This window comes from Chinchilla lanigera, unplaced genomic scaffold (assembly GCF_000276665.1).
Source record: "Chinchilla lanigera isolate Chin_1 unplaced genomic scaffold, ChiLan1.0 scaffold00131, whole genome shotgun sequence".
Classification (NCBI taxonomy): domain Eukaryota; kingdom Metazoa; phylum Chordata; class Mammalia; order Rodentia; family Chinchillidae; genus Chinchilla; species Chinchilla lanigera.
Window position 1 is genome coordinate 343,170 of NW_004955532.1, and position 13,641 is coordinate 356,810.

At 37.7% G+C, this 13,641-nt stretch overlaps 1 protein-coding gene and 1 pseudogene across 1 annotated transcript in view; both read right to left on the reverse strand.

Moving 5' to 3' along the window:
• LOC102004318 (vomeronasal type-2 receptor 116-like) overlaps positions 1-13,641 on the reverse strand; it is a 40,250-nt gene that overhangs the window by 22,533 nt on the left and 4,076 nt on the right.
• On the reverse strand, positions 3,085-3,527 carry LOC106147229 (annotated as a pseudogene).

Here is a 13,641-nt window from a genome sequence, read left to right on the forward strand (position 1 = left end):
CCACTACATAAACATTATTTATCTTTAGTACATTCAACTATTTAGGCCTGAAAGTTCGGTTTTTTTCTTTTAACTTTCCTTAGAACTTTCCCCTCTAATTTTGCTAAATTGGGTTCCAGAAGAATTCCTCATGTGAAATTTCACACTCTTCATGGGAAAACTATTGTGGTGTACAAATTTTTGCTAATTAGGTAGCCCAAAGACAGTTGGGTTTTTCTAAATAAATAACGCTGAAGAAAATTCTGACCCAAGTGGTACTACTTAGTCTAAATGTTTCTGATCAAAGAAAATTACACAATATTTATAGACTTATTTAAGAGATGGTTAACAAATTACATTTTTACATATCAAATACATAGTCCAAGAGTTTATAAAATAAGCTGATGCATTTTTACCCCTAAGAATACCATGTAAATGAGAAACCGCCCTGTTCTTATGATGGCATTTCAGGTGGAAGCAGCCTTATAACAAAAACAATCCAGTTTATCTGCTGTTAAGTATTTAATTTAAAGAAATTTCAGAGATTACTGAGAAAGCTTAGTCCATTGGTGATTGGCAGAAAAAGCTGATTTGTGAGATTTAAAATGTTTCCTTTGGAAAAAAAACCAGAAACCAGGCATGGCATTGCATACCAATAATACTAGAACTTGGTAAGCTGAGGCAGGAGGATCACCATGAGTTTGAGGCCAGCCTGGGCTACACAGTGAGATCCTGTCTCAAAAAACAAAAATAAATAAATAAATAAGTAAATGTAAAAAAATATATAAAAACACCCAAAATATATAACCTCTGTGCCAAGAAAAATTATGGATGATTATGCCTTGTCACATTATTTAGTTTAGAATGGAACATTGCTGGTTAAAAGTTTCTCTACTTCACTCATTCCTCTGACAACATTAATTTGTGAATCAGCATTTATATTTAGTTCGACTGCATTTACGGCACAAGATCTCACTTGCAAGATGGCACAATTGCCCTCAGGTGTAAGGACTCTATTTTAGCAGCAATTATATCTCTAAAGGTTAGCAATTTACTGACCAAATGTTTTCACTTTTTCTGCTTTGTATTCACCAGTTGTAATATTTACAAACAGAAAAAAATTCTTTCACGCTCCCAACCCTGCATCTCGGTCACAGGTTTTTCCTCCTCCCTCACGCCTGACCTCAGTGGGAAAGTGTGGGAATTTCAGACAAGGTATGTATGTACGCTTTAAATGAGGTGCCCGGTTCTAAGGGAGTATAACGACAAATGTAAGACAAAATCATTTCTCGTTATGTTCCAGTGCCCCAAAGGCTATGTGACAAAGCATACTGAGAACCTGGAAAAGATAAGCTATTCCAGCATGCACTAACAACCCTAAGCCTGTAACAGCTGAATGGCAACAAGGTCACTTTACTGCACTGTGACACAGCCATCTGACTAGCAGTGAAGGTGAGATGGTAATCCCGTGGTTGTTGGTAAGCAGGAAGTTTAACTGAAGAGGTGTCACTGAATTAAACTGAAGATACATTTGAAGAGCAATTTACCCTGAGGGAACTATGATTCTAAGTACTCTGTGTAAGGAGCAACTATAGATAAAGGAATTGGCAGCTGAGCCTGCTCAATAAATTCCATGAAATTGTTTTTATGACAATGCACTACATGCATTTTGCTAACAATATTTCCCTAAAAATTAATTCTATAGAGTTATATTGCATTTTTAAACTACTATTGACTTTTAGGGGAAATAACCATATCTGATTGATAGTTGCATAATATGTGAAAATTCAGACAAATGAATCAACAAAGTCCCAAAAAGGCAAATTGAAGTGCTCTGTCAAAACAGAGGACCAGGCTGGGGATTTAGCTCAGTGGCACAGCACCTGCCTGGCAAGCGCAGGGTTGTGAGTTCGATTCCTGGTACCTGAAAAAAAAAATACAGAGGACCGTACAGAACCTGAACCTGCAATGTATGAATTAAAGTCATGATCCCATGAAGTAAGTTCTGGGATGGATGAGTTTTAATACCAAAAATATTTGTTTTAATTCTCACCATAACGAAGGGAAAATGCTCAAAAGTAAAGAGCAACTGGGGTGAGGGAAAAGAGAAAAGAAAGAAGGGGAAATTATGTATGTATATATATACAGGATAGCTAACATAGTTGTACTACTGACTTCTATCACTTTACTGGAAGGAACAGTTTATGATTACTTATTTGATCTATTTTGCATGTCTCTATTTGTTTTCCTGAGAAACCACTTTGAAGATATGAATATATAATACAACCATTGTTAATTTCCTACCACTTTGTCTGTAACTCTGTATTGCCTGTATTATTCCTATGCTATTTTGTAAATGGATGTCTGTTTGTTAATACGTTTTCCTTCTTTTATTTTTAAAATAAATTTAAAAAATTAATTCTCACCATAGGTTTGTGGAATAAATTAATGGTGCAAATGAGAAAACAACTCAGGGGGAATGTACCCATTAAGTAATTTGGTCTCTGACAAAATAAGCAACACTGCTTATAGGCACAAAAAAAATGAAAATGTTGACAGAAAAATGACAACCAAAATAACACTGGGAGAGGGGGGAGAGTTAAGGCATCTGAGAAAAAGTTCCACGTGGCTTTGGCTTATTAATATATTTTACACTATTTTTTTAAAAGAAGATTTGAAAGCATCTGAAAAACATGCAAAGTTTTGAAATCCCTGTGTAGCAAATTCAGACAATTTGTGAGCATCATTCAGACGTTTGCCAAGCACAGTGAGGAAGCCTGTCCTGAAAATGTTACATTCAGTCGGGGAGGTCCTCCCAATTCTGTTATAGCGGAGTGAGACGGTCGCTGTTTATATTCGCTCCTGCAGGAGCCGCTGAGTTGAGAGGAATCAGCAGAAAGCAAGGGTAAAACAAAGGACTTAAAGGGGAGGGGAGGAGTTTGCTGCCTTGAGGAAGGGCGTGGTTGTGGGTCTCCAGATAGGTGGGGCAGATGCCAGTGTGGTCGCGTTCCTCGGGATGGGTGGTGCAGATGGACATGGATCGGTTCTTGTGTGATTCCCACCATGCCTGCTGGTAACAGCCTCACGTGTGTGGCATGACAGATTCTATTTTATACTAGATGGCAGCCCTGAGGTCAGGGCAGCCTTCACAAGGGTCACTGTCTGGAAGGGAAGGGACGGTGGAATTTCCACTGGTAGGAGAAAAACCCAGCTTTAGCTTTTTCAGATACTCTGCTTGTGACATTGGAAAAGTTTGATTTTTATCTTCCTCTCTGAAGCACTCTCTGTTCCTATATTAACAGAATCTTCCCAATCTTTCGATAGTTCAGGGACTGTAAAAACATAAATATGCTCTGTGCTTTCAGTCTTGGTTTTGCTCAGGTATTCCCAGGAGCTGCTCAAGTTTCCTTGACTCTTGCCTTTCCATAAACTTCCCTCATGGCAACGCCGTGGGGCTCCTCCTCAGGCTCCTGGTATGATCCCCTGGTCTGGGTACCACTGCTGCTCATCACCGGCCCCTCTTCCTCCTGCTCGCTGTGGACGAACATGCTGCTCACTTCTTGTAGCCCTTGTGGCTGTCGGTCTGCATCTGGTTGGCTTGAACTTCATCACAGAGGCAGGCACTGGCAGCCACAGCCACGCTGCCGGCAACTGGGCAGGGCGGGGTTTCCCAAAAGGGGCAGGAAGGCCTGTCACACAGGCATCTGGCTACCCGGAAGCATGCAGGAAGTGGACGTGCATCTGCCGCTCTCCACAGAATGGATGCTGCTCACCTCAGCTCCACGCTGCCTCAGGGCAGAGAGAGTTGGAGGAACCCTGTATACTGAGCAACAGCGCCAGGACCGATTTTCTTGGTTTTAGTATTTTATTGTGTCCTCTCTACTTAGGTAATAATTACGTGTTGCAGTGATGTTTTATCCTGTACTCCAGGCTGCACTGTCTTAAACAGATAACTTTTTATGACCTCAGCAATTCACAGACATTTTAATCGGCAGATTTTCACCTCATGATTCATGTTATTTCTGCTATTATTTTATTTCTACATTTCTCAAGACTTGTTCATTCCCTTCTCTTACCTAACTTTAATTTCTTTTTTTTTTTTCCTGGTTCTTATTTTATGCTGTATTTTACCTTTTTCAGAATTATACTTTAGTTGTCTGTTCTGTACTTTGTTATTATTCTGCATTTGAAGTTCTAATGTGTAAAGTTCTACGGATACTTTTTCACATATGTCATTTTGGAGAATTACCAATTTTTAGGTTAAAAATAGCAGAATAGAGACTGCCAGCAAAATATAGACTTTTGGGGATCTGGAATTGAGTTACCTGGAAAACAACAACTTGTTGCAGAGAACAAAAAAAAAAAAAAATAGATCCCTGAGAAACAAGAGGGAGCTCAGAGGAAAACTAGAAAAGACAAAGAAGCTACAGGGGGAAAAAAAGAACAATTCAGAGAAAAAAATGAAGCAGCCTGGAAAACTGACCCTTGGCCCCAGGAAGGGGGACCTTTCTCCGGTGATACAAGGTAAGCCTGGGGAGGTCAGCAGCTCCAGAGAGCAACAGGAGTAACCAGGCTTGCATTTAGCCCCAACAAAAGCCCGTAGTTTTTGTAAACTGCAAAAAAGAAGGAGGAGGAGGAGGACCAAAAGGAGAAGGAGAAGAAGGAGAAAGAGGAGGAGAGGAGGAGGAGAGGAGGAGGAAGAGGAAGAAGAAGAAGAAGAGGAGTAGAAAGAAGAGGAGGAGGAGAAGAAAGAGGAGGGGGAGGAGAAGGAGAAGGAGAAAAAGACAAAGTTTACTCTGAAAGTGACTCCTTCTGCAAGACAGGGCAGAGTTGAGTAGAAATCCAGTGCAGTGCCTGCCATATTTGAACCATTTTTTTTCCATATTTGAGAAGGTTTAATTGGGAGCCATTCTGGGAAGTGGTTAATTGTTTCAGGCTGAGCCACAGAACAACTATAAAATAACTACATGTCAGAGTTACTGGTATCACCCTATCAAAGTGACTGGATGGAGAATAGACAACTGCAGAGAGGAAACAGGCTAGACATAGACTGTTAGAAGCTTAAGCTCAGACAGGGAAGGACAGAGGGCCCTGCTCTCTGTGGTAAGAAGTCAGTCTGGTCACGGGTGACTTTCAGAAGGGTCTGGGTCTGAAATTACTGGAATGAAGGCAAGCTGTCTGCCTGAAAACCCACCCTGCTCTCTACATCCAGGACAGCAACCAGTGGTCCTCATTTACTTTCCTCATGTAGCAACATGAGCAAGGAATAGAGGGTTACCATAACCTGGGATATACAGAGTGGCCTCTGTAGCCATGGAGCATTTAGCAAACCCACGGGCTATAAAACTACATAAAGAAGTGACACACTCTCGGGCAGAAATCATTGGTCAACCATGCACAACTGGAAAGGCAGGGCAGGCAGGACCCAGCGTTCACACAGAAACCTGGGTGTGGTAACAAAATACGTTTCAGCAGCAGCTCACCATCCCTTCCCCATACCTGGTGCAGTGTGATACTATAGAAACTAGAAACCACTCATTTAAAAACACAAAAGAATTTTTGACCCTTTTCTTCTTTTTTTTTTTTTTGTGGGGGAATGCTGGAATTTTTTCCTTTATTCTCTTCTTTCTTCTTAATTTTGCTATTTTTTCTTTTTTCTTCTTTACCTTCACTTATCTAATACTATTTATTTTCTCTTACTTCATCATTTATCTTTCTCTCCTCCTTTCTTTTCAAATTTTACTTAATTCTCCCATTCCTCACCCACTCTATCTTTACTAGTACTCTTCAGTTTTATTAATATTTAGATATTATTTTACTCTGTACTATCCTTGCACAAGTAACTTTCACAACTGATGGAGAAATACGATGGTTTTACAATAAAGGGCACTTTAGGTAATGACTACCAAACCAGCACTCCAAAAACTTCTCAAGGATAGCCTCAAAAGGGACAAGGAAGGCAGCACTCCTGAAAAGTCTAATGTAATGAATACCACCAAGCAAGTTGAGAAGTTAAGTAGGGGGGGGATAAAGAATCAGCAACAGAAAAACAATGCAATGACAAGAATTATTTAATACCTTTCAGTAATAACTCTGAATATGAATGGCCTTGATCCCCTAATCAAAAAGTATATATTGCAGATTGGATACAAATGCACACACAATGAGATGCTGTATATAAGCAACACATTAAATCCAAAAAGACATTCGTAGTCTAAAGTGCACTTCAGGCCAAAACTGATTAGAAGAGGTAGAGAAGATCACTACATATTGGGTAAAGGACTAATTCAGTAGGAAAAGATAACAATTATCAATAAATATACACTGCACACCCAATACACTCAATAAGACAAACAATATTTGCATAAAAATCTGATAAAAATAAACACAATTTTGTGAAGGACCTCAGGATCCTAGTATCACAAATAGATCAACCAGACAAAAAATAATCAGAGTTGAAACACACTTTCAAGAAAACAAACTTCACAGATACCTAGAGTGTCCCATGTGACAAGAGAATACACATTCTTCTCTGTAGCACATGAAACTTTCTCCTAAATAGCTCAGATACTAGCACATAAAGCAAATATTATCAGATTACAGTGCAATGAAATTGAAAACCAATGGCAAGAGAAACTACACAAATTATATAGACACTTGGAAATTTAAAAATACACGCTTGAATAAACAGTGGGTTACAGAAGGAATTAAGGAAGGAAGCAGTTCCTGGAATTACACCACCATGCCCATGTCACATACTAGAACCTACGGGACACAATGAAAGCAACCCTATGGGGGAAGGTTATATCTGTGAGTGTTCACATCAGAAAAGCAGAGAAGGCCCAAATAACCTGACAATGAAGCCCAAGGTCCTAGAAAAACAAGAACAGTCTAAACCCAAAGCTAATAGAAGAAAGGAAAATATAAGCAGCAGAGCAGAAATTAATGGAACAGAGACTAAAAACAATACAAAGAATCAGTGAATCAAAGATCTGGTTCTATAAAAGAATGAACAAGATAAAAAGAACGATTGGCCAATCTTTCGAGAAAGAAAGAAAAAACCCAAATCAAAGCAATTAGTTGTTAAAAGCAAAATCATAATTTACACCACTGAAATCCAGAAGATTACTGGTAACTACTTCAAAAACCTGTACTTCAATAAATGAGAGTCTAGAATAAATGAATAGATTCCTAGATACATATGAATTACCAAAACAATTGAGAAGATATAACAACCATGAATAATTCAATAACAGGCAATGAAATTGCGTCACTAAGGAAAAATATCTACCAACTAAGAAAAGCCCAGGACCCAATGAATTCACTGCTGAACCCTGCCAAGAACTTCAACAAAGATCTAATACTATATGCTTCAAACTCTTTAAGAAAATTGAAAGGGAAAGAATACTTTCAAAATCACTCCTGGATGCTAGCATTACTATGATTCCATTACCAGACAAACACCTAATTAAAAAAGAAAATACATTTCAATCTTTCTAATGAACATAGATGCAAAAAGTCCTCATCAAATTACTGGCAAACAGAATGCAACAAATCATCAATAAGACAATACAGGCTGGGCGTGGTGGCACACGCCTGTAATCCCAGCACTCAGGAGGCTGAAGCAGGATAGTTATGAGTTCGAGACTAGCCTGGGCTACAAAGTGAGCTCAAGGCCAGTCTGCACTGCAGAGTGAGACCCTGTCTCAAAAAGACAAAGAGAAAAAAAAAAAGACAATACGTCATGACCAAGTAGGCTTTATCCCAGGGATGCAGGGATGGTTCACCATATGCAAATCAATAAATATAATACACCATATAAACAGAAGAAAGAACAAAAACATGATTATCACAATAGATTTTTGCCTTTGACAAAATCCAGCATCCATTCATAATTTTAAAAACATGAAAAAGACAGACATATAATGGCCTTATCTCACCTTAATAAAAGCCATTTATAACATACCTATTGCTAACATCATATTAAATGGGGGGAAAGCTGAAACCTTTCTTTCTAAAATTAGGAACAATGTCTACCATTACCACTCCTGTTCAATATAGTACTTAAATCATTAGCCCAAGCAATCAGGTAGAAGTAAAAGGGATGTGTATTGGAAATGCAGAAGTCAAAATATCATTATTTGCAAATGATATAGTCCTTTATATAGAAGGTACAAAAATTCCACCAAAATAATTATTATTAATAATTATTATGATAATTAATAACCAAATTCAGCCATGTTGCAGGGTACAAAATCCATACACAAAAATCGTTGGCATTCCTGAACACCAAGAATGAGCTCTCCAAAAGGAAATCATGAAAAAATACCATTCACAATAACATCAGGAAAAATTAAACACTTAGAAATTAACCTAACTAAGAAAGTGGAAAAAGTTCTACAGTGAAAATTACAGTACTCTAGCCAGGCATGGTGGTGCACACCTGTAATCCCAGCACTCAGTAGGCTGAGGCAGGAGAATCACTATGAGTTCGAGGCCAGCCTGGACTACATAGCAAGTAGTATGTAGTCTCAAAAAAAAAAAAAAAAAAATTACAGGGGCTGGGGATTTAGCTCAGTGGCACAGCGCCTGCCCGGCAAGCACAAGGTCATGAGTTTGATTCCCAGTACTGGATAAAAAACAAACAAACAAAAAAATTTACAGTACTCTGAAAAAAAAGATTGAGGAGGACATTAGCAAATAGAAAGATGACCCCTGTTCCAGAACAGACAGAAGCAATATTGTCAAAAAAGAATATATTTTTTTTTTCAATTTCAATCAAAATACCAACAACATTTTTTACAAAAGTAGAAAAAATCCTAAAATTGATACAAAATCAGAATAGATAGAGAATAACAAAAGCAATCCTGGGTTAGAGTTTTTGGTTTTTTGGTTTTTTGGTTTTTTGGTACTGGAAATTGAACTCAGGACCTCATGCTTGCCAGGCAGGAGCTGTGCCACTGAGCTATGTCCCTGGCCCTAGGGATTCCTTAGAAAACTAATCTACAAATTTCTTTTGACACAGCTTTTTCCATGGTAGGTATCTTCCTGAGAAAGTTAAAGACATCATATTACAGTGATGCATGCACACCCAGGCTTATACTAGCACAGCTAATAATTGGTAAATCTTAGGAGAGCCCTATATGTCCATCAACAGATGAAGGAAAAAAGAAAATGTTATATGTACACAATGGAGTATTAGCGAGCCATAATCATAAATTTCTAGGAAAATACGTGCCACAAAGCCATAATATTAAGGGAAATAAATAAGATGGAAGCATCAATATGGCACTATTTCTCTTAGATGAGAAACCCAAAGTATAAGAAATTTGAGGAGCAAAATATAGGATGAATGATAGGAAACAGGAAGAAAGACTCTCTGCAAATGGAACAGGAATCCACGGGAGAAGGGAGGTACAAGTTAAGGCAAAGGAATGGGAAGTAAAGCTTATTAAATGCGTTATGTACATGTAACCAACTCCCTCCAATGAACGTCGTCACAACGTACTGCAAACATGTACTCATGTAAAAAGCAAAAGAGAAAAAAAAAATCCAGTTATCCAGAAGCACTCAAATATCGCCTGTAATTATCAAATCACAGAAAAATGCCACGCATATGCAAAAATCACACACTGATTAATAACGTATCAGAATAAGTCTTGCCAATAATTAGAAAGGGCAGCACGCACTCATGAGTTCATGCTAATGAAAAAGTAAAAGAAAAAATCTAATGAGCTGGCTGAGAAAGTTAAAGACAAGAAAGTTAAAGACAAGTTAAAGAAAAAATCTAATGAGCTGGCGCACACAGTGGTTGTCAGAACAGGTTATATTAGGCGAGAAGACACAGTTACCAACTGCTAGAACACACTCTGACTGGGACAGTGACAGGTGAAAGAAAGAAAAGAGAAAAGAGTCGCTCAGGTGCTCTCTCCGAACAGGTCCAGAGACACTCTTGTCTGCAGCGCAGCAGAGCTGTGTGGATTCCCTGCTGAGAAGGCCCAGAATCTGTGATAATTACAGCAAGCAGATCCAAGAAACACAAGTGCAGCTTCTACCTCTCGTCTGATGCATTAGCTGTGAAACCCACAGACTTGCAGGGAAGGAAGGTAAAAGTTGGTCACAGCCAGGCACTCACCTCGATGCCATTGCGCCAGTGCCGACGGAGCTTCAGGAGTTCTCCGCAAGGACACGGCCCAGACACCGCAACAATAGCAACAAATTCCCAGGCCAGGAGCTTTGAGCCCATATCAGGTTAGAGACCTTGCTACCCATGACCTGCCTAACACTTTCGGGGGAATAAGGCACCAGCACAGGTGTGCCCTCACTCTCAACACCATTTTCCCAAATGCAGCAGGGATGTGCAACCCCTGCCTCTCTCACTCTGGAAACCAGAGGATGCTAACGTGCTAAAAATAAATTCCGAGGTGCTGGTGAATTAAAGCCTTTGGGCACCTAGGGAGGAGAGACACAACATGCAGCAACTGAGGAGACTGCCTGTGTAATCCTGGATGCCACTGAACTCACAGACAGCTGCGTGTGCTGAGGCAAGGTCGCTGGGAATTTCAGAGATGTGTGAGAACAACTGAAGAATGTCCTCAAAGTTTATGATGGGCAGAGACCGCCACGCTGAAATCCAATGGACAGAGCAGAGAAAATGCCCCATCACAGGTCTTGCACACAAGGGAAGCTTTGGAATACTGTATAATGGGCTAAGGACAGAGGGGCTGAACTTGGGAAGAGGGTCTCCCTCCATCAAACCTGCTGATGTTAGAAACACTCTGAACCACACGTCTGATAGAGCATTTCCTCCTTTCTAGCATGTGGAATGATGAGCTTGTGGAATCTCTAGGTTAGAAGCATTCCCACTGAAATTAGGCAGAAGTCCCAAGTTGCCCAAGCTGGGTTCCAACTTGTGATCCTCCTGCCTCAGCTTTCTAGAGTGTTGGGATTGCAGGCAGGCACAACTGCACCTATATTCTTTCTTAATTCTTAACCTATTGTACATGAAATAATTTAACTATGGAAAATGGAAAGGAAGGTACAGGTATCAGTTATTGTGATAATGTGATATTTTACCTGTGAAATAATAAAAAATGAAAAATAATATAAGTAGTAAACTGGTACACAAGCCAAATAAGGAGAAAATAAATGTGTAATCTTCAAATATTTTTAATATGAAGTCCTTGCTATAGGGCATTAGTATAATGTAGAAATAGATTTAAGAATAAATGTACTAACTACTTGGACAAAACTAGAAACTCTGCTAATAGATACAGAAATGTTTAAAATAATAACATAAATATCAACAGCCATCAACATTCCTATCAATATTAACTCTTTAAATGAACAGTTATTAGAAGATGTTAAAATCTCTGTACCACCCAAAGTTATTTACAGATTCAATGCAGTTCACAATAAAATACAAATGAAATTTCACGTTACAAGAAAAGATATTAAATGTTTCTGCATACAGAATTGATGAACGTTTGAGGAGATAAATGACCTTAACCTAAATAAATTGTTATGCAACATATAAATGTACCAAAAATTACATGGCACCACATTAATACATAGGATTATACTATATATATCAATCAAATAATAAATTCAAAAAATAAAAATGCTAGTAATAGTCTAGCTAATACTAGAGGGACAAATCAAAACATTCATACTAAGCCACAAAAAAAATCCCACTGAAGACCCAAGGAAAACTTAACCAAAACAAAAAAAACAAACCTGAGTATGTTTGTCTATTAACTTCAAAATAAAATAAAGTGATACACAATTTTAAAAATACATAGGCCAGTGGAACAAAATAACTATCAATAACTGCATGCATTTATAAGCAAGTTATATTGAAAAAGTGTCAAAAACATACATTGGAGAAAAGACAGCTTCTTTGATAAACGCAAAAACTGAATATGCTCAGGTCGAACACAGAAACTTGACCCCACCTCTCCTCCATACAAAAACTAAGTCAAAATGAATCAAACACCTAAATGCAAGCCTTGAAGCTATGAAAAAACTAGGACCGATGAGCATAATGATTGGCACAAACTCAGACAGCAAAGTAATTTGGCACAAAAGAAGACAAATGAGATTATATCCAAGAACTTTCTGCACAGTAAAATAAAGAATCACAGAAAGAAGATAAAATGGACCTAATGAGAAAAATGTTTTACAAACTATTAATTTCACAAACATTGAGAATAATGAATTTTAAAACCCTACAACAAAAATAATTCAGTTTTCAAGAGAAAATATCATCTGAGTAAACATTTCTCAAAAAAAGAAATTCAGACATTAAACAAATTCATGAAAAAATATCTCAACTGCAGTACTTATCAAAGAAATACTCATCACAATCACTATGAGGCATCGTATCACCACAGTTAGTATAACTATTATAAAGAACAGAGCGAAGCCCGGCATGATGGCGCACACTTGTAATCCCAGCACTCAGGAAGCTGAGGCAGGAGGATCGTTGTGAGTTGCAACTGGGATGAGGGAAAAGAGAAAAGAAAGAAGGGAAAATTATGTATATATGTATATACAGGATAGCTAACATAGTTGTACTACTGACTTCTATCGCTTTATTGAAAGGATCAGTTAATGATTAATTATTTGATCAACCTTGCATGTCTCTATTTGTTTTCCTGAGTAACCCCTTTGAAGGTATCAGTATGTAATACAACCATTGTTAATTCCCTCTCACCTTGTCTGTAACTCAGTATTGCTCGTATTGATTTTGTGCTATTTTGTAAATGGATGTCTGTTTGTTAATATGTTTTTGTTCTTTTATTTTTAAAATAAAAAAAATCTATATCTTTTTCACATGCAAAAAAAAAAGAAAAGAAGGACCCTGACTGAAAGTAAAAATAAAAAAAGTTAAAAAGGGCTGGGGTGCAGCTCAGTATAAAGGCCCAGGAGTAAATCACCAGTATAGAAAAAAAAAGTAGATGAAATATGTTTATTTTTTAAAATTTACATTGGGAGTACATTGTAAAAAGTAATAAAGATGAAGACAAAGTAGTATTGGCTTTTACTCTAATTGGAAATTCACGTTCTTTTAAGTATAGCATATCCAGTTATATCTAAAACAGGAAACGACATTGTGAGAATAAGATAGAGCCAAGTATTTATTTTCTTAAAGAAATAATGTCCTCTTAGAAGAGGAAATGGCCCATAATAAAATACAAAACTGTTAAAATTGTAGTTGTGTAAAAATATATCATCATGATACATAAAAATTTATGAAATCAACTATTAATATAACAAATGCTAATATAAGGAGTGAGGAACAGGTTTTATAAATGAAACCAAGCCATTGTTTGAAGGAAATGTGCAGAGAACTGTACATTCATGCGTGGCTATGAAAAAAGTGTTGTCCATTAGCATATTTCTCCAGGAATGTCTGGCAATATGTATAAAAGTCACCAACATATACCTAGCCATGGACGCAGTCATTTTACTTGAAGAATCTACTTGTGTTAGTCAGAGAGAAAAGGTCTATGTAGCATATTCTATTATCTGTTAGAGATCTACTTACTTCTTCTTAATTGTACTAGCATGAATGTAGATGCCAATTACAAAATAAAGAATATACAAAATTTATATAGGGGCAAAATTATGCTAGATTCATAGAATATGATATTACAGAGG